The sequence below is a fragment of the Rhinoderma darwinii genome, chromosome 5 (assembly GCF_050947455.1).
Source record: "Rhinoderma darwinii isolate aRhiDar2 chromosome 5, aRhiDar2.hap1, whole genome shotgun sequence".
NCBI classification, from domain to species: Eukaryota; Metazoa; Chordata; class Amphibia; order Anura; family Rhinodermatidae; genus Rhinoderma; species Rhinoderma darwinii.
In genome coordinates, this window is record NC_134691.1 from 326,921,210 (window position 1) to 326,938,894 (window position 17,685).

The window sequence follows — 17,685 nt, forward strand, 5'->3', positions numbered from 1 at the left end:
CAGAAATACAAAAAAGTTATGGCTCTTCAAATATGGAGACACAAAAACAAATAATTTTGAAAAAACTGTGTTTTTACTGTGTAAAAGTAGTAAAGCACAAGAAAACTATATAAATTTTGTATTGTCGCAATCGTAACAACCCGCTGAATAAAGTTATTTTGTTATTTACACCACATGATAAACGCCATAGATTAAGGACGCAAAAAAAGAGTGGTAAAATTGCTGTTTTTTTTCCTATTACCCCCCAAAAAAAGTTAATAAAAGTTAATCAATAAATTATATGTACTCCAAAACGGTGATATTAAAAAGAACAACTGGTCCCACAAAATTCAAGCCCTTATACAGCTATCTAGACTCAAAAATAAAAAAGTTAGAGCTCTTTGAATGCGGCGATGGAAAAAATAGCTTGGTCGTTAAGGTTTAAAGAGGCTCTGTCACCAGATTTTGCAAGCCCTATCTGCTATTGCAGCAGATCGGCGCTGCAATGTAGATTACAGTAACGTTTTTATTTTTAAAAAACGAGCATTTTTGGCCAAGTTATGACCATTTTCGTATTTATGCAAATGAGGCTTGCAAAAGTACAACTGGGCGTGTTTAAAGTAAAAGTACAACTGGGCGTGTATTATGTGCGTACATCGGGGCGTGTTTACTACTTTTACTAGCTGGGCGTTGTGTATAGAAGTATCATCCACTTCTCTTCACAACGCCCAGCTTCTGGCAGTGCAGACACAGCGTGTTCTCGAGAGATCACGCTGTGACGTCACTCACAGGTCCTGCATCGTGTCAGACGAGCGAGGACACATCGGCACCAGAGGCTACAGATGATTCTGCAGCAGCATCGGCGTTTGCAGGTAAGTCGATGTAGCTACTTACCTGCAAATGCTGATGCTGCTGCAGAATCAACTGTAGCCTCTGGTGCCGACACGATGCAGGACCTGTGAGTGACGTCACAGATCTGCACTGCCAGAAGCTGGGCGTTCTGAAGAGAAGTGGATGATACTTCTCATCAGAACGCCCAGCTAGTAAAAGTAGTAAACACGCCCCGATGTACGCACATAATACACGCCCAGTTGTACTTTTACTTTTAAACACGCCCAGTTGTACTTTTGCAAGCCTCATTTGCATAAATACGAAAATGGTCATAACTTGGCCAAAAATGCTCGTTTTTTAAAAATAAAAACGTTACTGTAATCTACATTGCAGCGCCTATCTGCTGCAATAGCAGATAGGGGTTGCAAAATCTGGTGACAGAGCCTCTTTAAAATAGGCTGGTCATTGAGGGGTTAATGGTGGGGGATGATTCTGGCAGCCTGATTTTTTAAAGGGGGTTTTTCAAATTAATTGGTGCCCGAAGCAGAGATGACACAATGTTTACCCATTATAATCACTTTGCCAACTTTCTACATGTACGTACCACATTATAAGTTTTTTTTACATAGGGTGATGTATGGGTTAGTCATTGTATCTTATATCCCTTGAGTAATTTAGGGTAATAAAGAAATTAATAATTTATGTGGTACTCTAGGCTGGTTGCGAAGGTCTAGGGTAGGTTTAGCACCAACCATTCCTGTTGTAACATATCTTTATATCTATGTTTCTTTTTTGCAGCCATAGATTTACATAATAAGATTCTGTCTGCCTGCAGCCACCACTAGGGGGAGCTCACTACATTCGGATTTATACAGTTCCCATTGAACTTACAGAGGTTCACGTCGGTACAGGGTGGGCCCATGGCATGTATGAGCCCTAAGGGGAAGGCATCCAGTGTGTACAGTTGGGCCTGATATTTCAACTTGAATATGACTAATTTAAGGAGACCCGGTGTCGGTGACATAATAGTGTCTTCGGGAACACAGTCTTTAACATATATGTCTGCTCCGACAAAATAAAGCAGAATGCTGCAATGTGATTTTTACAACATATAGTGTAAACTGCAGCCTTCAGCTGGCCATACATTAGTGGTATCAGACAGTGGTTTTCTCTATGACTTCTCATTTATGGTTGCCCTGCGAAGGTTGTCATTCTGGATGACACCGCCATATGTTAAAATGACAAATCGCTGATCGATCTCTGCCGTGATCTGTGGCCTGGTCTGGGCTTCTAGTGATGGACTGCAGATCTGTCGTTTGTCATAAATGACTTTCCAAGGACTGCACCTGACGACAGAAAAAAGTCACAGCAGATCGGCTTGTCCACAATATCTGCCATTGGTCATGCTTGTTCATGATGTTAGTCGGCAAAAAATAGTCTAAATAAGCCTTTTCGGCCTTGAAAAAGCTCTAATATTTCGCCAGCTTTCCCATTGCCCTTCCTTGTGTGTCGACAGCCCTACAAGATCCTAATTCACGTAAAAATATACATAATATACAAATAAATACACATAATATACATATAAATACACATAATATAAATACACATAATATACAAATAAATACACATAATATAAATACACATACTATACAAATAAATACACATAATATACAAATAAATACACATAATATACAAATAAATACACATAATATAAATACACATACTATACAAATAAATACACATAATATACAAATAAATACACATAATATACAAATAAATATACATAATATACAAATAAATACACATAATATAAATACACATACTATACAAATAAATACACATAATATACAAATAAATACACATAATATACAAATAAATATACATAATATACAAATAAATACACATAATATAAATACACATACTATACAAATAAATACACATAATATACAAATAAATACACATAATATACAAATAAATACACATAATATACAAATAAATACACATAATATACAAATAAATACACATACTATACAAATAAATATACATAATATGAATATAAATACACATAATATACAAATAAATACACACAATATACAAATAAATACCACATAGTATCCAAATAAATCCTCATACTATAAATATAAATACATATATATATATATATATATATATATATATACACACACACACACACACACACACACACACACACTTTTCAATCAATTCATATGTAAGCTGCCCTTTCAGCAGGTGCCATTCCCCTTGGGCCACCTATAGGCACAGGTGTGGATCATACCGTAAACTGTAGAGTGAAAGGAGTGGAGTATATGCAAATTTGCCTTAAAAGTTGGCACTCTGAATCACTTGGGTGCATTTCCGGGTGGAACAGAGGTAGAACTTGAAGCTCCTGGGCCCCAATGCAAAATCTGTAACAGGACCCCCCACCTACCATGTGACAATTATAATGCTGGGGTGTTTTTATGTAGCAGAGGAATCTTTGGCCCCCCCATCAGGCGACTTCTACCTCTGCACCCGCTAAAGCTACACCCTAGTAACCTATTCTGTAAGTTCTGGTGACAGGTTCTCTTTAAAGAAAATAATAGATGTTGGATGCCAGTTAAGTAGGATGTAAAATTCAAAGCAGGGATGAATTTCTCTGACGGTTTCTTAAAATAATTGCATTTATTTTTATGCGGAGTACATGACCTCAGACTGTTACTAAGATAAGATAATACTCACCTTCAGTCTAAGCTTCCGCGCCAATCCTGTGAACTAAAACAGGGCACCATCTTATTCAGCTAAAACAGTGTTCTGTAATACATAGAAGAAAAAAAAAGTGGATTTTTTGGGATTATTTTGTATCCAAAAAGATCTCCAAATAAATTTTTCTCCCTCTATTTTAAGTGCTGTAGCTTGTGTGAGACAGTGTTTAGCACACACTGCTGATGCCCGCACGCTCTCAATTTATGAGATCCTATTTCGCGGTTTCAGGGACACCCGAGGTATGCTTAGCTCAGATTTGTTATTTCTGCAACGTCTAAAATGAAAAATGCTACAATAAAGCCGGTGGTTTATTTCTGGGAAGAAGGTGAAAAAAATATCTGGTCCTGGCCTTTGTCCTTGTAAACAGATACATCAAGAACGTCATTGTATTCTATGCCCCAATAAATATGATGAAGTCCCTGGCTATTTTGCAATATAATGAAGTGTACATTCACTAAGTGCAGTATGATAATATTTTTTTTATGTACCGAAATTTCACATATACTGTGTTATGCTTAGTGCAGCGCCTAAGGGGGCGGTGCAAGACACAGGGATTCTCTTTTTGATATTCTTTAAATCCCTGTGTCATGCTCCGCCCCCTTAGGTTCTGCACTAAGCATAACACAGTGTATCAGTTTTGCCTGAAGTGTTCTTCTAAATGTAATTTTACAAAAATCTGATTAAGGCCTCATTTACACGAGCGTGTGCGTTTTGCGCGCGCAAAAAACGCTGCGTTTTGCGCGCGCAAAAGGCACTTGGCAGCTCCGTGTGTCATCCGTGTATGATGCGCGGCTGCGTGATTTTCGCGCAGCCGCCATCATAGAGATGAGGCTAGTCGACGGCCATCACTGTCCAAGGTGCTGAAAGAGCTAACTGATCGGCAGTAACTCTTTCAGCACCCTCGACAGTGAATGCCGAACACAATATACACCAACCTGTGAATAAAAAAAGACTTTCATACTTACCAAGAACTTCCTGCTTCCCCCAGTCCGGGCTCCCGGCCGTTGCCTTGGTGACGCGTCCCACTCTTGTCATCCGGCCCCACCTCCCAGGATGACGCCGCAGTCCATGAGACCGCTGCAGCCTGTGATTGGCTGCAGCCTGTGCTTGGCCTGTGATTGGCTGCAGCTGTCACTTGGACTTAACTGTCATCACGGGAGGTCGGACCGGAGTTATCGGTAAGTCAGAACGTCTTTTTTTTTTTACAGGTTCATGGATTTTCGGAGCGGAAGTCACTGTCCATGGTGCTGAACCAGTTTAACGCTTTCAGCACCGTGGACAGTGACTGTCTCCTGACGTCGCGTACCCGAACATTTTTTACCGGTTTCGGTCAAAACGAGTTTGGCCGAACCCGGTGAAGTTCGGTGCGCTCATCTCGAATTTGACACTCCGTTTGGATGTTTGTAAACAGAAAAGCACGTGGTGCTTTTCTGTTTACATTCAGGAGTTTGACAGCTCTTGCGCGAATCACGCAGTTCGCACGGAAGTGCTTCCGTGCGGCATGCGTGGTTTTCACGCACCCATTGACTTCAATGGGTGCGTGAGTGCGCGAAAAACGCACGATTATAGAACATGTCGTGAGTTTTTTTCTGCGCACACGCAATGAGCGCAATTCACGCATCGTCTAAACAGCCCCATTGACTAATATAGGTGCGTACGACATGCGTGCAAAGCACGCGCGTCGCACGCGCGTATAATACGTTCGTGTAAATGAGGCCTAATATTGTACTAAGAGATAAAGACATTTGTTAATGCTGCTAGGTCATAATGCTTGTTCTCTGTCCTCAAAACCTAATTTATTTTTAGAAAAATCTGATTACTGATACAGGCTGAGATAAGGCACAGCGTAACTTGCCTGCTTTCTATATTTCTATATAGTGCCAATCAGTGGCGCAGCTATAGGGGTGCAGCGTTAGCAGTCACACCCGGGTCCTGGTGCCTAAAGGTGCTTGAGAAAGGTCCTGCTGGACTGAAACGTTGCACGGGTGAATAAAACTGCTATTTATTTTGGAAGTGCTGCCTCTCTGTCTGTTTTTCTGAAGGAGCATAATGGCCTCTCTGCCACATAAAAAGGCACCAGTATTATACATGGCACAATCCTCTAATGCCAATCCAGGTCAGCGAATATATGGTTTGTCCATGATAGACTGGTTACTAGGAATGAGCTGCCTGACAGCCACATTTACAAGGTTAATGGCAATAGTTACTATAACATTTGGAGTGTCCAGTAATATAAAAAATTGGCAGTTTTTTTTTTGTTTTGTTTTTTTTATCAGAAACACTGCCACTCTAGTCTAAAGACTGTTTCTGGTATTGCAGCTCAGCCCTGTTCGCTTATAGGCACACTGAATGCCACTGTACAGGTACAAGTCCAGGCACATGGCATTGTCATGTGCATGAGGTCAATATGTGTACTACAACTGGCAGTATATAGCCTTTAGTCTTCTATTACTACATATTGATTTCTGCTGATTCTACTGTATATGGATATTATAGATTATACCCTTCATTTAGGGCAGCCTGTACTCTGCAAATAGAGAGGGCACAGAGGCTGATGTAATGTCCTGCAGAACACTGATAGCTCCTCTGCCCACTCTAGTCCCGAAATACAAACTATTATAAACAGCACTTATTCAGCTGATAGCGACGGGAGAGCAGCTGCGGGGAATTGTTCCCACTTGTAATGGCTCCAGGTGATAATGCAATTGTCAGATATGAGACAGATTTAGGCCCCATGCACACGACCGTAGATTTCGTCCGTAATTACGGTCCCATTCGTTTCTATTGACCACGGACACCTTCCCATATATTTGCAGGAAGGTGTCCAGGCCGTAGAAAGCCTCCTCAAAAGATGGGACATGTCCTATATTTTGCTTTTTACGGACCGTGCTACCATACTTTATATGAGAGCCCGGGCCGCAAATGCGGGCGGCCGGCCGTGCCCGTAATCACTAACCCTGATTACGGGCACGGTCGTGTGCATGGGGCCTTACTAAGATTGGCGCTTCATACACAAGTCTTAGCTATCTGGAGTATGATGCGACAGATTTACTAAGAGGCGCATTCCTCCTAATAAATCTGTTGTATCTTCCTATTGGCCGTGTGGGGCAACTACCGCGGCCATGAACCATCTATTTCCCTCCCCGTGTCATCGAACATAAAATAAAAATGAAGCATACTCACCTGATGCCCCTCTTCTCCTCTCCAGGTACCTGCAGGAGCCCTCAGCGTGCGGCGGCTCATGAAATGTCCTGATGTGGGGTAGCGTCGGGGCCTTATATGCGACGCCGCCTTCAACATCATCAGTGCTGCGTCACATACAGTGTCCTGACGCTGCCCGGTATCAGTACGTTGTATGAACCGCGGCATGCTGAGGGAGACTGAGGGGACTCAAAGGGGAGAAGCGGAGTAGTGAGGTGAGCGTAGATTTTCAGTATAATTTAAGCCCGCTTTCTGGCGTTAATTAAAATAAATTTGTCGGGCTGCTTTAACTCCACCTACTTTTTCAAAGCCACGCCCCTTTCCAACTTTTGCCACTTACCTACAGCAAAAAACTGGCATAGAAAGAGTCCTGCCCACGGTCCTTGTATTAGCTTTAATGGCCACAGGCGAAAAACACTACAAAAAACGAGGGACAATACGTGCATGCAGCTCAAAATCTGCCTCAAAATTCCTGAAGGAATTCTGAGGCTGATTTGTTTTGCCTGCAAAAAACTCTGTGTGAACAGGGCCAAAGGTTCATAACCCCCCCCCCCCCCACCCCCGCCATAATGTTCAGGCTGCGTTAAGACGTTGCAGTAGTTAATTTTACCCCAAATTGTCATGGTTCTGCGATGCGGTCATTGGCCGCATTTTTACAGGTATAATACATATTTTTAATGTGTATTACTTGAAAAACCCACTAAGGCAAGGTGTGACCACAGCGTTATTTCTCGCTGTTTTTGACGGGGAAACCGCGTCAGAAACGGCGCCAAAAAAAGTCAGCGAGCAGAAGAAAACGCTACCGGGGCAAAAAGCGGCATGCTCTTTCTTCCCGCGGTTCCGACTCTGGCCACCCATTGCAATCAACGGAAGGCGGTGAAAGCATTTTTTGCTGATGTCGTTTTGAGGCAGATTTTTCTGCCTGCAAAAAACTCTGTGTGAACTGGCCCTTACAGTGTCTACATGGTTAAGCTTCACTCTAAGGGTATGTTCACATGGCCTATTTACGGACATAAATCGGGCATTTTTGCCCCGAATTACGCCCGAAAATAGCGCCTCAATAGCGCTGACAAACATCTGCCCATTGAAAGCAATGGGCAGACGTTTGTCTGTTCACACGAGGCGTATATTTACGCGCCACTGTCAAATGACGGCGCGTAAATAGACGCCCGCGTCAAAGAAGTGACCTGTCACTTCTTTGGCCGTAATTGGAGCCGTTATTCATTGACTCCAATGAATAGCAGCGCTAATTACGGCCGTAATGGACGCGGCGTTCAAGCGCCTGCACATGCCGGTACGGCTGAAATTACGGGGATGTTTTCAGGCTGAAACATCCCCGTAATTTCAGCCGTTACGGACCCCCGCCGTGTGAACATACCCTAAAGAGCACCTGTCAGCTTTGTTTTAGTAAATACTTGTATTTGCCAAGAAATAATGCAGTTCTTCTTTTACGTATTTCTCCTGGAAATGTAAGAATAAATTGACAAATGGGTTTCCTTTATCAATTGGGTGAGGACCTACAAATCTGACACTGCAGCACTGTGATTGGGCAGCTTCCGAATGTGTAGAGACACGCCCCAGAGGAACTGGACAATGCAGAATTATAAGAAAAGATGTTCCAGAATCATTATGTTATTGGGAATGCAAGTATTTACTATAACAGACATGTCAGGAGAGTTGATTGGTCCCCTTTAAATATCAAACTGAGGATGTCACTATACATTACTATTCTTCTAGTATTACTTCCCAGGTTTTCTTTCATTTATAAGATGAAGAGACTTATTTAACCTATGATGTTTAGTCCATAGCACTAAATACCATTACATATTAGGGTATGTTCACACGGCCTATTTTCGGACGTTTTTTCGGCCCGTAAACGGCCGAAAAATTGGAAGCAGAACGCCTCCAAACATCTGTCCATTGATTTCAATGGGAAAAAAGGCGTTCTGTTCCGATGGGCCGTTTTTTTACGCGGCCGTTTTTCAAAACGGGCGCGTAAAAGAACGGCCGCGAAAAAGAAGTGCAGGTCACTTCTTGAGACGTTTTTGGAGCCGTTTTTCATAGACTCTATAGAAAAACAGCTCCAAAAAAAACCATAAAAAACGCCGCGAGAATCGCGAGTGGCTTCAAAAACGTCTGAAAATCAGAAGTTGTTTTCACTTGAAAACAGCTCCGTATTTTCAGACGTTTGTGAGTTTGCGTGTGAACATACCCTTAAAATACATGAGGGGGGACTTGACCGTCTACTGCTATGATAGTTGTTATATGTTACAGTGATTCATTCAGGGTTGTATTTCCATATAATTTACAGATGTAGCAGTTCTAAATTTAAGATTAAGGTGAGCTGAGTTTGTTATTTTTTTACAGCTCTACCATGTGTTATCTGTAGTATTACATATGACTGCCTGTAACTTAAAGTTATCATGGTGCACAGCAATAGAGTTCCACAGAGTTAAGTTATAAACTCAGCTCTGCTACATCTATACTTTGCATGCCAATAACAAGATCACGGAATTGATGTCTGTATTCGGAGGGTGGGTATGACTCATAATGAGGTTGTGTAACGCGCTAGGGAATGATGAAGAGTTCAGCACCTTTGGACATACATCTCAGTAGGCTCAGGCATAAAAATATACAGTGACTTGTCTAAGGTAACAAACAAGCAGACTGGGATATTGAACCAGACTCTGCAGCTTCAGACTTACAGTCTATACTGCGTGCTTTTCTTCCAGTCAATAGAAGCGACACATTTTCCTGCAGTTACTTAATCACCAAAAAGTGAGAAAATGGAATTGGTTACATATTAACTTCTCAAGCGATAAAAATAGCAAAACATAAAATCGCTGCTGCAGCTTCACCTTCACTGGAACGTGAACCATTAGTAAAGATTCAATTAAATTTGCCTATTTGTAAAAATCATGCGGCGTCTGAGCCTCATTGTTCACATTAATCAGAATATAAACATCACCCGCACTGCAGATTCTTAACCCAGGAAACCAAAGAAGGCAAAAAAAGTGACAGCGACTGAAAATGGGGCAGTGGCATTTGTTTGAGTATGATTCTTTGCCATAAAGCATGATGGTGAATAGGATGCGAAAATGTTACATAAGGATTTGTGGAATGGCTGGTAAGCTTGAGCTTATACACAGCAGAGATGCAGTGTAAAGCATGGGGGACAGATAGGACAGCCGGTGATAAAATAGGAGGTGTATTCAGTCCACCTTAGACTTGCTTCTCAGCCTAGATTACTAGTCACTTATCACAGCTGTGCCCATATAGAGTAAAGCTAAGAAGCAGCCAAGACTGAAAAAAATAAGAAATTATTTAGATATCATTTTTAACGCCACCAACGTGCTTCTGATTTTCATGTCATTTCCCCAAATATAAAGAAAAAATATCAAGAAATATAACTCATTAAAGGGGTTGTCTTCTTTTTACAGTCGTTTTTTATTAAAATACTAACGAAGTTACTAAAGGGGTTTTCCGGGATGTAAACATTGATGTTTGATTGGTGGGGATCCGACCACTGGAACTCCCGCCGATCAGCACAACGATGAGGCCACAGCTCTCTTGCGAGCTCCGCGTCCCCTTCATTGTTTACACAGGCTGGACCTGTAACTGTACTCACCCGATATGCATGGACGAGCTGCTGTGCCTGTGTAAACAATAATGGAGATTCGGTTCTCGGATTGTGCTGATCGCCGAAGGTCCCTGAGGTCAGACCCCCATAAATCAAACATTGATAGCTCCACCTAAGCATAGGTCATTAAGTTTTGGAGAGCCCCTTTAATTATCTACATAATGTAGATGACAGATAATGGAGGACAACGACTAATTACAGTTCTGGTAGAAATGGTCACTCATCTTTTACAGACCCTGAATGGCAATTGCTCTTTTATTGCCTGTCAGTTGTTTGGTTAAAGTTGTTCATTGCTAACCCCACCTACCCCAACAATAATCCCCCTCACTTCTGACCTCTGCTGATCAGCACTGACCTGTGCTGATAAGTGCTAAGTCTGGCCTCTGCTGATCGGTGCTGAGTCTGACCACTGCTGATCGGTGCTGAGTCTGACCTCTGCTGATGGGTGCTGAGTCTGACCTCTGCTGATCGGTGCTGAGTCTGACCACTGCTGATCGGTGCTGAGTCTGACCTCTGCTGATGGGTGCTGAGTCTGACCTCTGCTGATCGGTGCTGAGTCTGACCTCTGCTGATTGGTGCTGAGTCTGACCTCTGCTAATCGGTGCTGAGTATGACCTCTGCTGATCGGTGCTGAGTATGACCTCTGCTGATCGGTGCTGAGTCTGACTTCTGCTGATCGGTGCTGAGTCTGATCTCTGCTGATCGGTGCTGATTGTGACCTCTGCTGATCGGTGCTGAGTATGACCTCTGCTGATCGGTGCTGAGTGTGACCTCTGCTGATCGGTGCTGAGTGTGACCTCTGCTGATCGGTGCTGAGTTTGACCTCTGTTGATCGGTGCTGAGTCTGACCACTGCTGATCGGTGCTGAGTCTGACCTCTGCTGATGGGTGCTGAGTCTGACCTCTGCTGATCGGTGCTGAGTCTGACCTCTGCTGATTGGTGCTGAGTCTGACCTCTGCTGATCGTTGCTGAGTATGACCTCTGCTGATCGGTGCTGAGTCTGACCTCTGCTGATCGGTGCTGAGTGTGACCTCTGTTGATCGGTGCTGAGTCTGACCTCTGCTGATCGGCACCTGAAGAGGAAGGATTTGACTGCCATTTGATAGGCCACTGACAATTCACTTCCTGGAAGAAAAAGGAATCTGTTTTTATAGTGGAGGAAGTGTGTGTGAAGTTTTTTGCTTTGTTTTTTTGTAAATACTTGTCATCATGGGTGGCTGTGGCCTTCTCTTCTACGGTGGACTGTGACTGTCACAAACCTATCACAGCATGTGCATTCATTGTGTCCTCTCCATGCGAATGCTCGAGCCCTTGCATTTTTAACGCCACCAACGTGCTTCTGATTTTCATGTCATTTCCCCAAATATAAAGAAAAAATATCAAGAAATATAACTCATTAAAGGGGTTGTCTTCTTTTTACAGTCGTTTTTTATTAAAATACTAACGAAGTTACTAAAGGGGTTTTCCGGGATGTAAACATTGATGTTTGATTGGTGGGGATCCGACCACTGGAACTCCCGCCGATCAGCACAACGATGAGGCCACAGCTCTCTTGCGAGCTCCGCGTCCCCTTCATTGTTTACACAGGCTGGACCTGTAACTGTACTCACCCGATATGCATGGACGAGCTGCTGTGCCTGTGTAAACAATAATGGAGATTCGGTTCTCGGATTGTGCTGATCGCCGAAGGTCCCTGAGGTCAGACCCCCATAAGTCAAACATTGATAGCTCCACCTAAGCATAGGTCATTAAGTTTTGGAGAGCCCCTTTAATTATCTACATAATGTAGATGACAGATAATGGAGGACAACGACTAATTACAGTTCTGGTAGAAATGGTCACTCATCTTTTACAGACCCTGAATGGCAATTGCTCTTTTATTGCCTGTCAGTTGTTTGGTTAAAGTTGTTCATTGCTAACCACACCTACCCCAACAATAATCCCCCTCACTTCTGACCTCTGCTGATCAGCACTGACCTGTGCTGATAAGTGCTAAGTCTGGCCTCTGCTGATCGGTGCTGAGTCTGACCACTGCTGATCGGTGCTGAGTCTGACCTCTGCTGATGGGTGCTGAGTCTGACCTCTGCTGATCGGTGCTGAGTCTGACCACTGCTGATCGGTGCTGAGTCTGACCTCTGCTGATGGGTGCTGAGTCTGACCTCTGCTGATCGGTGCTGAGTCTGACCTCTGCTGATTGGTGCTGAGTCTGACCTCTGCTAATCGGTGCTGAGTATGACCTCTGCTGATCGGTGCTGAGTATGACCTCTGCTGATCGGTGCTGAGTCTGACTTCTGCTGATCGGTGCTGAGTCTGATCTCTGCTGATCGGTGCTGATTGTGACCTCTGCTGATCGGTGCTGAGTATGACCTCTGCTGATCGGTGCTGAGTGTGACCTCTGCTGATCGGTGCTGAGTTTGACCTCTGTTGATCGGTGCTGAGTCTGACCACTGCTGATCGGTGCTGAGTCTGACCTCTGCTGATGGGTGCTGAGTCTGACCTCTGCTGATCGGTGCTGAGTCTGACCTCTGCTGATTGGTGCTGAGTCTGACCTCTGCTGATCGTTGCTGAGTATGACCTCTGCTGATCGGTGCTGAGTCTGACCTCTGCTGATCGGTGCTGAGTGTGACCTCTGTTGATCGGTGCTGAGTCTGACCTCTGCTGATCGGCACCTGAAGAGGAAGGATTTGACTGCCATTTGATAGGCCACTGACAATTCACTTCCTGGAAGAAAAAGGAATCTGTTTTTATAGTGGAGGAAGTGTGTGTGAAGTTTTTTGCTTTGTTTTTTTGTAAATACTTGTCATCATGGGTGGCTGTGGCCTTCTCTTCTACGGTGGACTGTGACTGTCACAAACCTATCACAGCATGTGCATTCATTGTGTCCTCTCCATGCGAATGCTCGAGCCCTTGCATAGGTATGAAATGGGATATGTAACTATAATAATTTCCCTTAGAGGAGCAAAATAAAATAGCTTGAGGGTTTCTTTAAAGGGAAAGTACAGTATCACTTTATGTTTAAATATTTACTAGTTAAAATCTATACTGAAACATACTCTTATTTTGTAATCTGTTTTATATTTTATGATTGTATATTTTCATTCTATTTTCTTTACATAGTTATGGAGGCAGCCGCAACAGCAATTCCAGAGGTTTACTTTAAGACTGGCACCTGGACATAGGAAAACTAAGTAAAAAAACAAAACAACCTATTGACTTCTACAGGGGAGTGCAGTGAGCATGCTCTATATCATGAGCAGTAGTCACTGTGCAGGGTACGGAGGAGGGAGGAGGAGCTGAGCTGTCATTATCACTTACTGTCAGTATTGTGATCCTGTGTAATCTGCCTCCATCTTTATAACAGAGATGTAACCTGTGTTGCTAGAGACGAGCAAATCGATTCGACATGAATCAAATTGTGTCCAAATTTCCCAAAAGTTTCCTCGGAATCCGAAACTTTTGAGGTCTACGGCAAAATGGCAGCCCCGAAAAGCGCCAGTCACCATTTTACAGATTATAAAAAGAATCAGATGACCTTGGAGTGGCTTCCTCATAATGCATTTTGGTTATCCCTCCCTCTAGCACAGCCAATCTTGAGGGGCGTAGGTGGATAACATTACTAATGCTGAGTTAAAGAGCTTGAAAGGGGTCGGATACAGTCCTAGAAGATATCAGAGAGTCAGACACGAGTTTTCAGGGCAATCTGGGCACTTTCGATTTGCATCAAAATGTATTCAGATCGAATAAGGCGGCCGATATAAATCGTATCAGATTCGAATTGGCCCGAAATTAATTTAGCAAAATCATCTCTATTTGTTGTAATTCTGCCCGCAGATGATAATGTGATGACTGCTGACTCTACAAACAGTGTAAGGCCCCATGCACACACGACCGTAAAAAACCTCAGTTTTTGCGGACCGCAATTTCGGTCCGCAAAAACGGAGCCATTCACTTTCATTGAACACTGACACCTTTCCGTAGCACTACGGAAGGGTGTCCGTGCCGTGGAAATGTTCCGGGAATTATGGAACATGTCCGTTCTTTCGCATTTTGCGGGCCGTGCTCCCATACTTTGTATGGGAGCACGGCCCGAAAATGCGGCTGTCAGTCAGCGGCCGGCCGTGCCCGTAATCGCGGGCCGTGATTGCGGGCACGGTCGTGTGCATGGGGCCTAAGTGTTATATATATATATAAGTGACACAGAAAATAATAAAATTCTATTTTTTTTTTAAAGAATATGTCAAAAACTTGATTTAAGCAATAGGTCATTTTTTAGTGATAGATTTCCTTAAGGCAAGTTTCTCATCAGTTTAATATGGCCGCAAATCCTGGCCTGACCACTGGTCTGATGACCTTAACTAACAGCATCATAGATCCCTATAATTCTGATCGTTCCGGACATCAGACCCGTGATGATCGGCCGGGATTTGGTGTCGTTATACAAGCTCAGAAATGCGCCTGTACTATGCTGGTGCAAAACTGTCCGAAGGATTCCTATATTATATCCCCCTTTTTTTTTTTGGAGGGGGGTGATATTTAAAGAGGCTCTGTCACCACATTATAAGTGCCCTGTCTCCTATATAAGGAGATCGGCGCTGTAATGTAGGTGACAGTAATGCTTTTTATTTAAAAAAAACGATCTATTTTTACCACTTTATTAGCGATTTTAGATTTATGCTAATGAGTTGCTTAATGCCCAAGTGGGCGTATTTTTACTTTAGACCAAGTGGGCGTTGTACAGGGGAGTGTATGACGCTGACCAATCAGCATCATGCACTCCTCTCCATTCATTTAGTCAGCGCATAGGGATCCTGCTAGATCCTTATGTGCTGTCTTATACTTACACATTAAGAATACTGAAGTGTTTAGACAGTGAATAGACATTCCACGGGATGTCTATTCACAATCTCTGCACTTCGTTATTCTGTCTGTGGTAGTTAGAGTAGAGGAAGCGTGATCTCGCGAGATTACGCTTCCTCTGCTGTAACTACCATAGAAACAGGATGGCCATTTTTTTACTGGATGTTTGACCAATAAAATAACTTATTGATTGAAACTTGGGAGCCGTGTGCTGCTGTTCACCACGCTTTTTCGGAAGATTACATTACGTCAGACTGGGTTTGTCTAATCTTACAGCGTGACACCGCTCCTGATAACGGGATTTGTGCTGCTTCAAATATTGTATTTTTTGGAAGATTTGTATAGTCATCAAAGAACACTGTGCAACTAAACTTCCGCTCCCTCGGCAGCGCTATAAAAATATCAGAATCAGGGACATGGGGGACCGGAATGTATATTAGTGAGTGTAATGTACTCACATACTGCAGGGACTAGACTGCTAATAATTTTTGGTCCTCACATATGTTCATTTGTAACCTGTAGTTAAACCGTGATAGGACAATGATTTCTCCTAGTGGCAGTTTCCCTTTAAGGCAACCTGCGGCTCAAACCGGCGCTCCTTCTTTGTGGTGACTCTACGTTGTTGATCCTTCTTCTCCGCGATTGACACCTCTTAGACAATCCACCAGAATCTCAGACTTCTCCATCATTTTTGTAAAAACAAGATTATTTTAGAACGGCTTGATTCAAGCAGATTTTAATATGCAATTATGCAGATGTGTCTTCATTATACAATTACAAACACACACAGCAGCGAAATTTAATTAATTACAATTCTAGCTGCATGTCATGATATTAACTACTAACTGTCCACAGATGTCTCTCTTCTCTTGATTCATTTACAGTTTAATAATACATAGAGATAATAAAATAATATAAGAACAGATGACTAAAGCAGATGGCGAGAGACAAATTGAAAGCACAATGAAATATGCGGCTTTGATTCGGCACCAGCCTGTTGTTGGGGTATATGTTTTTGTAAAATAATGAGGTTACATTGTTTGAACAACCGTTATTTAGCAGCTTTAACAGAGCATTAATTAGAATAAATACGGCAATGTTTCTGGTGGTCTTTAGTTTGTAAGGTACATGATGACTTTAATTTATAAAGTTTACATGTGATACCGAAGAGCAGAAGAGTTCAATGAATCAAACTGACTTCTATGGAAGGGTGTAGTGGGCATGCTTTGTGACACGTGCAGAGGTCACTGAGCAGGGAGGGGGTCCGGCATCTACTATTTCCCTTTTGTAATACTGGCGTAGTCTTATGTGGCATAGAGACCTTTGGGCCCATTCAGGTGCCAGGGCCGAAGTGTGACTCCTACCTCTGCACCCCCTATAGAGTTTAGCTAGTTATGTAAAAAATATTTTATGCACTGTGATAACTATCAGAACTTAACAGCTTTAAATGCAGTCCTATGTAAAACCACAGATACAGATATTTCCTTCCTTACCTTTCCTCATATCTGAATATATCCTGAGATAACCAACTTTAAAAAATATATATATATTTTGTGATACTATGTCACGAGATGTCTATGCTATATGCGTCCATGTTTGGTAACCCAGTGGTTGTGATGTGAATTGCAGCCTGTCAAGGGTTTTCCTAGCATGTCACGATATTGTAGTGAATTTGCTTCATTAGGAATTGGTCTACTTAACCACATTCAAGCAAATGTAAGAGTGGACAAATATATAACACATTCAGGCATATTCACTAGTACGTGGCACGCCATTATGGAATCGTAGAGTAACATGTGTCATATTCCTCAACATAACACATACTGATTAAAGAATATGTTGCAGCTACTGAGCTACATCGGATTAAAACCATGTTTCTGTAAGGAAAGTGGTGGAAATCTTTTGTAAATATGTTCCCTTTTCTGACATTTTTGGAAAATTAGTGTCAGAGAAAGTGTGAGTGTGGGAGGAAGGGGAGTTTGATAAATATGGCGCTGAGCCTAAACACCAATTATGATCCATTGTGTTATCACCAAGTGACAAACTCAACTGTGCTACATCTGTATGTCCTCACTGTTTGTTTGGGTTTCTCTCAGGGTATTCTTATTTCTTCCCACTCTTCAAAAACATGCTGATTAATTGGTTTCCTGTGAAATCGGAAGGTGCATGTAGGGAAATTAGTCACTGGCGACAGTGCGATTACATAATACATCTTTATAGAGGTGTAAGTTCCCGTCACACAGTCATGGAGTGAAATGATACAATTATTGCGGCCTCCACTAGAGGGGGCTATGAAATATAAAATAATATAATAGAGAACTTAGTAATACATGAAAGCGCTTGGATCAGACATTGAACATTATGATACAATATTATAGTGTTTGGTTACGCCAAATATCTTGTCATAGAATAAC